The sequence below is a fragment of the Canis lupus genome, chromosome 32 (assembly GCF_011100685.1).
Source record: "Canis lupus familiaris isolate Mischka breed German Shepherd chromosome 32, alternate assembly UU_Cfam_GSD_1.0, whole genome shotgun sequence".
Taxonomy (NCBI): Eukaryota; Metazoa; Chordata; class Mammalia; order Carnivora; family Canidae; genus Canis; species Canis lupus.
The window spans coordinates 3,753,378-3,767,065 of record NC_049253.1 but is presented as its reverse complement, the minus strand read 5'-3'; the positions used below and the strand labels follow the sequence as shown (position 1 = coordinate 3,767,065).

The following is a 13,688-nucleotide window of genomic DNA, read 5'->3' as shown; positions in this document are numbered from 1 at the left end:
TGTACTTTATGCCTTACATCTACTATCCAAAATCCAGCCTCATTCTCTTTTTCCTGAATTGTGTAGGCACCCATAAGAGGTTTGGTCACCAAATTTCTGCCGTGTTGTTTATGTCTTTCCTGGTTTTGTCCTCTGTCTTACACAAGTCCTGCCTGGTTTCCTGCCACCTGCTGAAAGAATTATATATTTCCTCTCTTAATCTTAGAATACTTTCGTATTTCTAAGTATCACCCATGCAAAAAAAATCACAGAGATAAATTTAGTTTAAGATCAATCTATGTAAGACCTATACTTAAACATTTTATTTTTTTATTTTTATTTTTTTTTAAGATTTTATTTATTCATGAGAGACACGGGGGGGGGGGTTGCACAGAGACACAGGCAGAGGGAGAAGCAGGCTCCATGCAGGGAGCCCCATGTGGGACTCTATCCTGGGGCTCCAGGATTATGCCCTGGGCTGAAGGCAGGTGCTAAACCGCTGAGCCACCCAGGGATCCCTACTTAAACATTTTAAATGAGACAAATTTCATCCATTTTGCAAGCAAATAAAATCTATCCTACTTAAAATCTTTCAGAGACCTTTTACAGTTTAATACATAATTTAACTTGGTTTTTGATACATATAATGCCTTCATCTTATATATAAATTATTTAAATGCCATATATTAAAATAAGATTTAAATAGAATTTTAATTTCTCCCCATTTGTACATGCCCTAACATTTATTTCAGTACCAGTGCCATGTTTTTAACTAATCTTAGAGTTATTGGATTTCTAAAGAATTTATGCTATAGGATTTTTGACATTTTATTTAAATAATTCAGTTATTATATCTTATCTTCTAAAGTAACAGTTTTGTTACATTTATGTACTAAATAACAATCTCATTAATCAAATTTCTATTACCTGTATAGTTTATAAACTCATTTTTCTCCTTTGTTCTAGATGAAGATCAGTCTTTTATATGTAATGACATGCGTATCTGGCCACTTTGCCAGGTGGTCACTATCATTTCTTACCTCCCCCCAATCACAGCAGCTGCTCTATGACTTTTCCTTCACCAGGTGTCAGAATTTCCACATTCTCCTATAAAATGAAATATGTGTGTAATCAATCAATTTCACCTGAGGAAACACCCTTAGGAAACACATTGTCTTAAAATAAATAGACTCATGACTTGTTTCCCCTCCTGTATACAGTTTGCATTCACACACACACACACACACACACTCACACACACACACACAGACTCATCTTCCAGAGAGATGTATTTTCTTATATACGTAGTTGCTAAATGTGAAATGATTCAAATGCTATCCCTTTTGAAGAAACCCCATGGAAATCAAAGCAAAATTACATTTATCTAGATGTAACTCCAAAACATACCACAATATGCAACATTTAGAATATTTATTTTGCATTCATGTAACTATAAAGGTAAATTCCCCATATTGTGAGATTGTTAACCAAGGCATGTATTTCAGTTTCTCCTATTTTTTGGAACTGGGGCATTCTAACCAAAGTGGATTGTTTCCCTTTTGTAGTTCAGTGAATCTGCTTACCTTCCTGTCTTTATCATGATTTTTAAATTACATTTGTTTACAGACTTTCTTGTATAAAAAATATTGAAAAATTTAATAGGTGTTCTTTTCATCAGTAGAAATATAAAAGGTTTTTTCTTCCTCAAAAAGTACGAAATGAAAAAATGTGTTAAAGTAAAATAGTACTCTTAATTACTAGGATGAATTTGAGTGAACCTCCCCCCCAAAATTAATAAGAATAGTGACAAAAATGATTTATTTAGTAATGAGGCTTAATGTGTTACTCTTAACAGATGAAATTTAACTGTTTTCTGTTGTCGAACACTAATAAATTTTTCTTTTTAAGGAAAAACAGCACCATTTGTTTGCTTCTTGAAATTGTATTGGTCATAATTCTCTTTTTAGAAAATATTTGGTGCATAATCTAGAAAAAGAATGCAGTGATTAATTTTGTAAAGTAACTTAAATATATAAATGCCTAAAAGTTAATTATCATTTATGTGGTAAAATGAAATGAAAAAAATTCAACTATAGGGTCAAAGGCATTGTCTACATATTCATTATATGAGTATTAAAGTTTCTCTGTGAGTTATTCAGTATCTATCCTGCATATAAATTGACCACTTAATTTTACTAACATAATTGAATAAAGGAAAAATAGAACAGAGGATGGAGGCTATGAATTCAGCTTTTGTTCAGAAATATTTAGTGCTTGCTATTGACAAAGAACTGAGGCTATAACAACAAATAAAACAAATGCAGTATAAACTTTCATGTATCCTACTGTTTAGTGAGAATACATAATTATGCAAAGAAATATCCATTAAAGGCTGTATTTCATACTTGAAATACAAGAATGACATAAGTTGAATGACAGTGGGGACTAGTTTAGAATGCAGTTGATTTTTATGTAGAGATGTAGGAAGATTACAAACTCTATCAGCACTACTCCTTTCATAGAAATCTTTTAGGATTAACCTTTCAATAATGCGTATTTTCTACTATTTTGAAATTTTCCTATTACAAAATAAGCATTTATTGTCAAATTCAAAAACTCAGAAATAAGCTCAGACTATATGAATACACACATACACAGCCTATAAAACATGGTAATCAGTCTTGTAAAACAGTCAATCTTTTAGTTGAACTTTTTCTTTTTTTTAAGATATTTATTTATTTGAGAAAGAGTGACAGAGATAGCAAGACAGCAGGGGAGAGAGGGAGAAGCAGGAAGCCTGACATGGGGTTCAGTCTCAGGACACTGGGATCATGACCTGAGCCAAAGGAAGATGCTTAATCGACTGAGCCATCCAAGTGCCCCTATTTTAACTTTGTTCAGTGAGGTCATACTTTGGTACTACCGGTGGAAATCTTGAACTAATTTCTGCAGTCATTAACCAAAAATCATGTTAAAAGTGGCTTTCTGTTAACATTCTCTTTTGACAGCTTGAGACTTGATGTTACCAGTGGAGGGGATTGGGGTCAGAAGGAGGTGTAGAAATGGCTTGGGAAATAGGGAAAGACACACATCTTGTCAAGAGTGGACCAGTAATAATGCAATATCCTCTTCATAGTGGAGAGCCAACACATTTGTAATAAGTTAGTGAAAAAAAAGCAATGGAACAAACATAGAAATAATGACAATAATAGATAATATTGACTGATATTTATCATGCGTCAAGATTACACTTGTTTTTATATTCTTGATTTTATTAATCACTCAAAGGTAAATACTTGTATTTTTGGCACTCTATAGAGGAAGACACTAAGATTTAGAAAGTTTGAGTAAATTCCCAAAGGTGACTTAAGTAGTTAGTGGGTGTGGTAGGCTAAAATAACCCCTCTGCAAAAGATATCTACCTCCCAGACCCTGGAATCTATGAATGCTACTTTAAATGGCAAAAAGAATGCCGTTTTACATCTTTTTTTGTAATAAGGGTTTTAACATGGAGATTATTCTGGATTATCCCAACGCAATCACATGTATCCTTATAAGAGGAAGGCAGAGGGATAGTTTACACCTGACACACAAAAGCAGAGATTGGAGCCATGTGGCCACAGGTCAAGGAATGCTGGCAGCCTGTGGAAGCCTGAAGATGCAAGGAAGGATTCTCCCCTAGAACCTCTCCAGGGAGCACAGCCTGTCAACATATTGATTTCATTCCACTGATACTAATTGTGGGCTTCTGGTCTTCAGAACTGTGAAAGAAAAAGAAATATTCTGTTGTGTTAAGGTTAGAATGTTGTGGTAATTTGTTGCCATAGCTATGTGAAACTGATAAGTTATAGTTGTGAAATAAACCAGATATGTCTTAAGAAATAGAACTTTCAACCACTTACCAGATCATACTTGTACCATATAAGCATAGACATAATTTTTTCCTTAGTGCCAAAAGTTAGAGGGAGAATAATTAAGGTGTGTGTGTGTGTGTGCGCGTGTACCATATGTGTGTGTATATATATGTGTGTGTGTATATGATATATTATAAACATGATAATTTTTATGAAATCTTAAGGTCTTAAAAGTAACATCATAATTTTATAATTTATACACACACACATCTGTTCACAAATATTATTTAGTTAATCCCAAAGTAAAGGCAATGTCTATATCATGCTGTACCATACCTTTATTATACCATATTCCTGAAGATACAGTTAACGTTTTTAGGTAATTAAAACTAGTTCAATGTTAATCATTCCTTAAAGAGAAATACTGTCCTCTAGAGTTGGATTTCTATGTGTAAGAATTTTAAAATTTATCTTTACTTAGTCTTCTCATTTTAAATCTCTCATAGCCCTTTAAAAGATTAGTTAACCTGATAACTAGGTTTTTTCATTCATTTTCCATGGTTTAAGTCTACTTCCTTTCATCCACTTCATTATCATTGCCCCCTGTACTATAACTTTTGTAGAGAAATCCTGTACTGTACTGTACTTTTCTTGAAACACATTGTGTATTTGTGAAGTTCTAAGTTTGGTTCTTGGATAAATACAATTAATCTTGGTCTTTTTTTTCTACTCCTCAGAAACACTTTTGGGGTTCCCCTCCCCTCTAACACTCCCCAAACCTTTTCCCCTAGCAGCATTATTTTGATTGATTTTTCCAGGTTATCAGCTATGACTGACTAAATGAATAGAATTAACTAAAATAAGAGAGAGAGAGTATTTCAAAGGGGACAATAGATGCAATGCTTGAAGCATAGACAGAGGGTGTGGTGGTACATTTGAAAATCTTAGGGTAAAAATAGTATTACCCTTTGGCTAATGCTGCTAGGTGTTCTGTGGGGCCTCACTTGCCTTTGGTCCTGAGGTATAGTGCCAGCTATGCAATAATAATCAGTGTCCTGCTGGCACAGGGTTAGGGAGCACAGGGTTAGGGTAATTTTCAGGGTTTTGCTGGTGTCCTAACCTGGAGAAAACGTGTCTGATGGGAAATTGCCCAGCCAGAGGAGCCTAGATACTTGGGTGCAGCCTTTTGTAAATATTTGTGATGTTTAAAAGATAAACGGAGGCATATGCAAAATTTCAGTGGTATATTGGAACATACATCAGTTGGAATTGAGTAGTTATTAGGAGTGTTATGTGGACAGGAACTAGGAAGAGGGTTCTATAGAGAAGAAGCCAAAGCAAAGCAAGGACATTATTTCATTGGCTATAGCTAAAGTGATTGCCTTATTCTGGGAATGCTTGTTGGCTGTTTGTGGTGGATTGTTCCTAAGTTTCACTTCCTTAAATTCAAGTGCATTGACTCTTAGGTTTGGTTTGCTTACAAAGGATACCAAGGCATTAGAGCACCTGGTTTAATGGCTTCCCTGTTTAATTAGCAGTAATTTCCTATCTTTGATGGATGCCCTCATGGTGACCGTATTTGCATTTGAGTATACTTGCTGCTTATGGTTCAGTCTTAGGTCTCAGCAGAATTATAATTCTTCCTGAAAGTCACATGATAACTGCCTTCAGAGGTGATAAAGAGACAGATGAATAATTAAGCTTTCCAGTTTCCAGGGTCAGCCACATTTTTCCTTTCAAACCAGTGAACCCTATGTTAGGAAGGGCTTATTGGTAATTTTCAAGGTGTCAGGAGCTCACAGCCAGAGACTGGGCCAGTGAGCAGTGTGCATTCTGGGAGTGCAGAGGAAGGACATGCTCACTCTGTCTCTCTTTTATGCTGTTCCTCCTGGACATTGTCTATAAAATATCTCAGATAATGATAATATGGGACCCTCTTACTAGGAATTAGATAGTTAACAGAATTCAAGTTTTCCCAAAGTATTATCAGTATGATACTGTGCCATACTTTTGCAAGATGTTAACTATGGGGAAAACTAGCTTAAGAGTATAGGAAATTCTCTCTGAATTTCTTTCAACTGTTTGTCAATTGATAATAATCTCAATAACATTTTCAATTAAAAATGCATTATCAGACCATCTGAATGCTTCTTATAAGTTGGCATGAATAAAGTGAGCAGACTCCAGATGAGATTCTCTATCTGTAGTAAGTCTGAAAATCAGTCACTTGGAGCAAACAGGACAGCCAAAACCCAGGGACGATTTACTAGGTGTCCTTTGTAGTAAAATCATGGTTCTGAGATTGCCTTTTTCCAACTTGGAAAAGCCCAAACAAGGTTTATATCATATAATATCATAATTCAGGTAAATAATTTATCCTAAGGAAAAAGAAGATAGAATGAGGGGATGCGGAACTGCATAACATAAATAGTAAATGTTAATTATAACAGTATATTGTAATAAAATGAAGAAAGAAAATGGAACATCTAACTGTAAATAACTGCTTAACTATGTTGTGTTTATGAAAGGTGGACTAAAATGGAGCTTCCAATAGATATTTAAATGCAGGTGTATTACTTAACTGAAGCCCTTCACTGGAGGCAGACTCCTAATCATTGTGCTTGCTTCTTGTCTACCTTCCATCCAAGAGCAGAATAAATATGACTATGCAGGTATATGGATTTTAAAGTTCCTTTTAAGTGTATATTAGAAAAAATAAGGAGTTGAGCCATTAACTGAATTTTTTTTTTTTTTTTTTGTAAGTGTGGTTTAAATGACTGCTAAGATCCCTATAAGACACAATATTTGTAATTTAAGTGCTGGGTGATCTTTGTGGTCCTCTCATGCATTGGGAAGACAGCATGGCCTTGGGTTTTGTTTGTTTGTTTTTTGTTTTTATTTGAACTAAAAAATTTGGAGACATCCTAGAGAGCCTGTCTATCTAGTTCTGTTTTCTAGAGATGAGATGGAAATTCTTCAGATTTTTTAATATAAAGAACATGTATCTATTTAGAAAAACTTGCACTGCTATTTTGCAAATTTTTCTACTATATTTACAAGGATAATTGGGCTTGGTGCATTATATATTGTAAAACACTATTTTTGTTAATCTCTGAATTAATGAAGTTTATGTTCCTGATTCTGTATCTGGCTGGTTTTTAGTCTTTCTTTGTAAAGTGATCTCAAAAGTGCTGTCAGCCTGTTCATAAAGCATTTATATTTTCAGTTAAAATGAGACAGATGATTTTGATAGCATCCCACTAGGCTAAACATTTATAGTATATGCATTTTGTGTGTATGTTGAAATATACCTCAACATTTCTTGTTGAGAAAATATTATAAGCATTTATATCTTTTAGCTTGGCTTTTACTCTCACTTTTCATTGACTCTCAAAAAAGAGTACTTTAAAGTATAAATTTGGAAAGAAATGGATGAGAAATTTCAAAATCTGATGAACCCTACAGTTATAAGAAGAGCCATGATCCCCTAGAGCACAGAATCTCAATCTCTCTCTCTCTATCTCTCTCTCTCACAGACACACACAGCCTTATCTGAGTACTGGGTGTTATATGGGAGTGTTGAATCACTACATTGTTCATCTGAAACTAATATTACACTGTGTCTTAACTGGAATTTGAATAAAACTATGAAAAAATGTTATAAAAAAGAAATAATATATTAAATAAGGCAACTCAAAAGACAATTATAAAGAGTGCTAAAGAAAATATGAACCAACCTAGAATTCTTTTTTTTTTTTTTTTTTTTTTTTTTTTTATGATAGTCACACAGAGAGATTGAGAGAGAGAGGGAGAAGCAGGCTCCACGCACCAGGAGCCCGACGTGGGATTTGATCCCGGGTCTCCAGGATCGCGCTCTGGGCCAAAGGCAGGCGCCAAACCGCTGTGCCACCCGGGGATCCCCCAACCTAGAATTCTTTACACAGAAAAGAAAGTTTCTAAAATGAAGAAACAAAGTCATTCCCACAAATATATAAACTTGTAGAATTTGTAACCATTGGATTAATCTTATAGAAAAAGCATTCTTTTGTAGAAGAAAAATGATTTTTATTTGGAAATGTTGATCTATAAAAGCAACCAACAGAGTAATTGTTGCATAAATAAAAGTGATACATCTTGTACAAAAACATAATGGTAAGTAAGGTCTTATGGGATCAAAGGAATTGGTAAAGAAATCATTACATTTAATAACAGTTTAGCAAGGTAGCTGGATACAAAATTGATACATACAAGAGAACTATATTATTTTTTATAGGAACATACAATTTGAAATGAAGCAACATAAGCTACCATATACATTAATATAAAAATATGAGGTAATTTAAATAAATCTAGCAAAGGTTATGCAATGTCCTATATGAGAAAATCTGTAAAACTTTTCTCAAGATTCACTTTAAAAAAAGACCTAACTTAGTAGACAGTTACAACACATTCATGATTTTGAAATCATTATTCTACAAAAATATAAATTCTTCCCACATAGGTGTAAATTCAGTGTAATTCCTAGTGGTTTTTGTGTGCGTGTGTGTTTATGAACATGTGTGTAAAATATGACAAGCTGAGTCCAAAACTAGCATGGAAATGTAAAGGGCAGAAATGGCCTTGAAAATGACTCTTGAAAATTAGGCTGTCAAGATTTATTTATCAGTATAGGTGGATAGAAACATAGATAAATCAACTTAGATGATGAGACAGAGATGGAGACACAGAGATAATTTTGCATGCAAAGCCCAGGAACAATCTCACATATTTATATACATTTGATTTCAGATAATCTCGTTGATGACTTTTTCAGGCAAATAAATAATTTGTATTGCAGAAAAATCTATGAGGGCATATGGATCCAGATTTTATTTTATTTTATTATGATTTTATTTATTCACAAGAGACACAGAAAGAGACACAGGCAGAGGGAGAAGCGGGCTCCCTGTGGGGAGCCCCATGCAAGACTAGATCCCAGGACTAGATCCCTGAATCATCGTGACCTGAGCAAAGGCAGACGCTTAACTATTGAGCCACCCAGGTGCAACCATATCGATCCATATTTTAGATTATTCTCATTTTATTGCCCAATTCAAAGTATATTTTGGTGTTTTCTGGTGAATCCATTTTCTAACAATAAAATAATATTAACTGTCATAGCAAAGAAACTGTAAGCTTTATATTTATGTAAATATTATCTAAGAGGGCTCTGATTCTTTATAATTTAAAAATTACATTTTTTTAATAAAAATTTTATTGCATTATTAAGAATGCCTGTGTGTAGAGATACCTGGGTGGCTCAGTGGGTTCAGCATCTGCTTTCTGCTCAGGTCATGATTATGGGGTCCTGGGATGGAGTCCTTCCTCTGATGCCCTGCTCAGTGGGAGTCTACTTCTCTCTCTTTCTCTGCCTCCTCCCCCGCTCATGCTCTGTCTCTTATCTCTCAAATAAATAAAGTCCTCTTTAAATTTTTTTAAAACCTTTTTTAAAAAAGTGTTTTAGGTGTGGACTATGAGGATTCAGCTTTGCTCCTTCTAAATAAAGAAATAGCAATTAAAATAATTGCAGTTAATATATTAATATTAAAATAATAGCAATTAAAATAATTAAAATAAAATAATAAAGAAATAGCAAATTAAATCAGACTTTTCAAATAATAGACCTTATTAGGCACATGGTTGTCAGATACAAGAATCTAGAATGGAAAAAGAGAAGAAAATAAAAGCCAGTAGGACATTTATCCACATGAATTCAGATAAGGGATTATAAGAGAAGAAGGCTGAGAAACTGTGCTGTGAGGTATAAAGGTAAGCCAGTAAGATACTCTTTTTCTATTTATAAGTTATAAGAGTTGATGGAAAATGCACACACATTAACAATTACAGTAAAAATTTCTAAGCATTGCATAAAGCCAAATAAAAAGTTATTATGTATTGTTAATTCATATTCAGAAGCACAGAATTGACTTGATTGAATTCATGGCATTGTGGTACTACATATCTTATTTACTCATGATTTTTCTTCGTTAATTTATTATGTTTTTGTCCTTACTCTTCATATCTCAACTCTAGTACCATTTCCTCCTCCACATAAGCACCCTTTCTTATGACTTAAATGTTTTCTTTCAATGCACTGCTAAGTTGAAGTTCATTTTCTTATATGTATATTTATGGCAATATAAACTATTAATTTATGTTTTTGGTAAGATTACAAACATGTTTACCTATAAATCTGTTTGTTTTTTAAATTAAGAATCATGTATTTTTTCATGTGCCTACATTCAATATCTACAAATAGTTCATTTTGTCTCATTATGGTGTAGTATATTATTACACACATTTAACAGATGCTACTTCAGTATTGTTGCCATAATAGGCATTTAGGTAGCCTCCTGCTATTTACTAAAAAAAAAAAAAAAAAGAAAAAGAAAAAGAAAAAAAAGACTATTGCAGTAGATATCTTTCTCTCCTATTCCCTTCTGGAACAGTTTTCTAGGATTTTGCTTAATTTTATCTTTTTGAAAACATGCCAACATTTACACGGTTGAATAATTCTTTACTGAAAATTAAGATATATTCAAACAAAGGTAGAAGAAATGAAAAATAGGAGCAAATGAGAAAAAAAAAGAAAGATCATGTGGATAGACATAATGAGAAGATAGTAAGATAAGACAAGTTGCCAATATACTATTTGGAGTTATCTAGAAAGAGCAACAGGAGTAAGTAAATAGTGAGTATCTGCACAGAAACAAAACAAAACAAAACAACAAAAACACATATTAAAGAAAAATAAGAGGGAAAGATGTTAAAGGATGTCTATAAATATAAAATAGTGAAGAATGTGATGGGAGGATGAAACAATTAGAATACAACAAAAATTCAAATAATAAATTAACTGTATCTAAGGAAATATATATTTTTCTTTCTAAAGTAATTGATATCAAAACAATAGAAACCCCATAGGTTAAATCTAATGATACCCAAGGACAAGAGTGGCAGTTTCTCTTAAAAGAAAAATCCTGGGGGGGGGGGGGAGATTAAAAGATCCTTATATAAATTAGCTTTTATAACAGATTTTATTGCTAATTAGATTCAAATACAATGTTTAAAAGTCAAAGTGGGTCAAAGTTTGTTTAATTCAGCTAAAAGAATACAATTTTTAAAAATTCATACTATTAAAGAGATAATTTTATTTTTAAGAGAGGAATTTAAAATGAAATGTTAAACATTGGCACAAAAATATTCCATTAAGCTAAAAGAAATAAATAATAAAAATGAATTTAATTTTAATTACGTATAAGAATCTTTTAGAGTCCTGATGCATGAATGGCTCAGCAGTTGAGTGTCTGCCTTACGCTCAGGGCTTGATCCTGGGATCCTGGGATCAGGGATCGAGTCTAGCATCGGACTCCCTGCAGGGAGCCTGCTTCTCCCTCCGCCTATGTCTCTGTCTCTCTCTCTCTCTCTGTGACTCTTGTGAATAAATAAATCTTTAAAAAAAAAAAGAATATTTTAGAGACAAATTAACAATATGTTTGATGTATAATATACCTACTATAATACAAATATATCATTATCTATTACATAATATTATTAATTTATAGGGTTAAATTAACATTGTAAGTATGTGTAATAGGTACCATATTTTGTATTAAGATTGATGAGAAAAATGATGAATCCTTAAAAAATTAAAACATAAAATGAAAATTAAAAATTAGGAAATGTGGCCACTCAGCATTTTGTCCCAGTCAGTCCGGAGGCTGCGGCTGCAGAGGAACCCCCCGAAGAGAGACTGCAGAGATGCTGTCCATGCAGGTCGCCATGGCCGTGGCCTGCACCCTCCCTCGGTGGGCTGGGCTGGTCTCCAAAAATGCTTTGGGATCATCCTTCATTGCTGCAAGGAACCTCCATGCCTCTACCACTCGTCTTCAGAAGACTAGCACTGCCGAAGTGTTCTCTACCCTTGAAGAGTGTATTCTTGGAGCTGATACCTCTGTCGACCTTGAAGAGACTGGCTGTGTCCTAAGCATTGGTGATGATATTGCCTGTGTACATGGGCTGAGGAATGTTAAGGCTGAAGAAATGGTAGAGTCTTCTTCAGGCTTAAAGGGTATGTCTCTGAACTTGGAACCTGACAACATTGGTGTTGTCATGTTTGGAAATGATAAACTAATTAAGGAAGGATATATCATGTAAAGAACAGGAGCCACTGTGGACGTTCCAGTTGGCAAGGAGCTGTTGAGCCGTGTTGTAGATGCCCTTGGCAATGCCATTGATGGAAAGGGTCCAGTTGGTTCCAAGATCCATAGGCGAGTTGGCCTGAAAGCCCCTGGGATCATTTTTTGAAACTGCGTGTGAACCAATTAAGGCCGTGGAGAGCTTGATGCCAATTGCTCATGGTCAGCATGAGCTGATTATTGATGACCGGCAAACTGGCAAAACGTCAATTGCTATTGACACAATCATTAATCAGAAATGTTTCAATGACGGGACTGATGAAAAGAAGAAGCTATAGTGTATCTATGTCGCTATTGGTCAGAAGAGATCTACGGTTGCCCAGTTGGTGAAGAGACTTACAGATGCAGATGCCATGAAGTTCACCATTGTGGTGTCAGCTACTGCTTCTGATGCTGCTCCACTTCGGTGCCTGACTCCTTATTCTGGGGGCGGGGGGGGGAGAATATTTTAGAGATCATGGCAAACATGCTTTGATCATCTACGATGACTTATCCAGACAGGCTGTTGCTTATCGTTGGATGTCTCTGCTGCTCCGCCGGCCCCCCGGTCGTGAGGCCTATCCGGGTGATGTGTTCTACCTACATTCCCATCTGCTAGAGAGAGCAGCCAAAATGAACAATTCTTTTGGTGGTGGCTCCTTGACTGCTTTACCAGTCATAGAAACACAAACTGGTGATGTGAATGCTTACATTCCGACAGATGTCATTTCCATCACTGATGGACAGATCTTGGGAACAGAATTGTTCTACAAAGGTATCCGCCCTGCCATTAACGTCAGTTTATCTGTGTCCTGTGTTGGATCTGCTACCCAAACCAGGGCCATGAGGCAGGTGGCAGGTGCCATGAAGCTGGAATTGGCTCAGTATTGCGAGATTGCAGCTTTTGCCCAGTTTGGTTCTGACCTTGATGCTGCCACTCAACAACCCTTGAGTCGTGGCATGAGATTGACTGAGTTGCTGAAGCAAGGACAGTATTTTCCCATGGCTATTGAAGAACAAGTGGCTGTTATTTATGCTGGTGTAAGAGGATATCTTGATAAATTGGAGCCCAGCAAGATCACAAAGTTTGAGCATGCTTTTTTGGCTCGTGTTATCAGCCAGCACCAAGCCTTCTTGGACAAATATAAGGACCAATGGAAAGATCTCAGAACAGTCAGATGCTAAGCTGAAAGAGATTGTAACAAACTTCTTGGCTGGATTTGAAACTTAAAGTCCTGTGGATTCACATCAAATGCCAGTTTGGTTTTGTCATCGTTTATTCTAGTAATCAGTTCCATTAGTAGAAGGATTACTCTCATGCTCCAGATGTACAGAAATTACCTTAAAAATAAAGGTTCCATATTGCTTGGTAAAGAAAAAAAATAGGAAATGCACTTCTGGTTTATCTGTTTTTCTTTTTAATTATTTATTCATTTGAGAGCAAGAGAGAGCACAAATGAGGAGAGGGGCAAAGGGAGAGAGAGATCCTTCCTGCTGATCAAGAAGCCCAATATGGGGCTCAATTCCAGGACCTGGAGAATATGACCTGAGCCAATGGCAGACGTTTACCCAAGTGAACCACCCAGGTGCACCTGGTATATATGTGTTGAGACACAATTTGTTTTTTCATTTACTAGTA

General features: G+C 35.0%; 1 pseudogene; it reads left to right on the top strand.

The window, feature by feature from the left end:
* Positions 1 to 11,502: 11,502 nt before the first annotated feature.
* Positions 11,503 to 13,468, top strand: LOC100687421 (annotated as a pseudogene).
* The last annotated feature ends 220 nt before the right edge of the window (positions 13,469 to 13,688 follow it).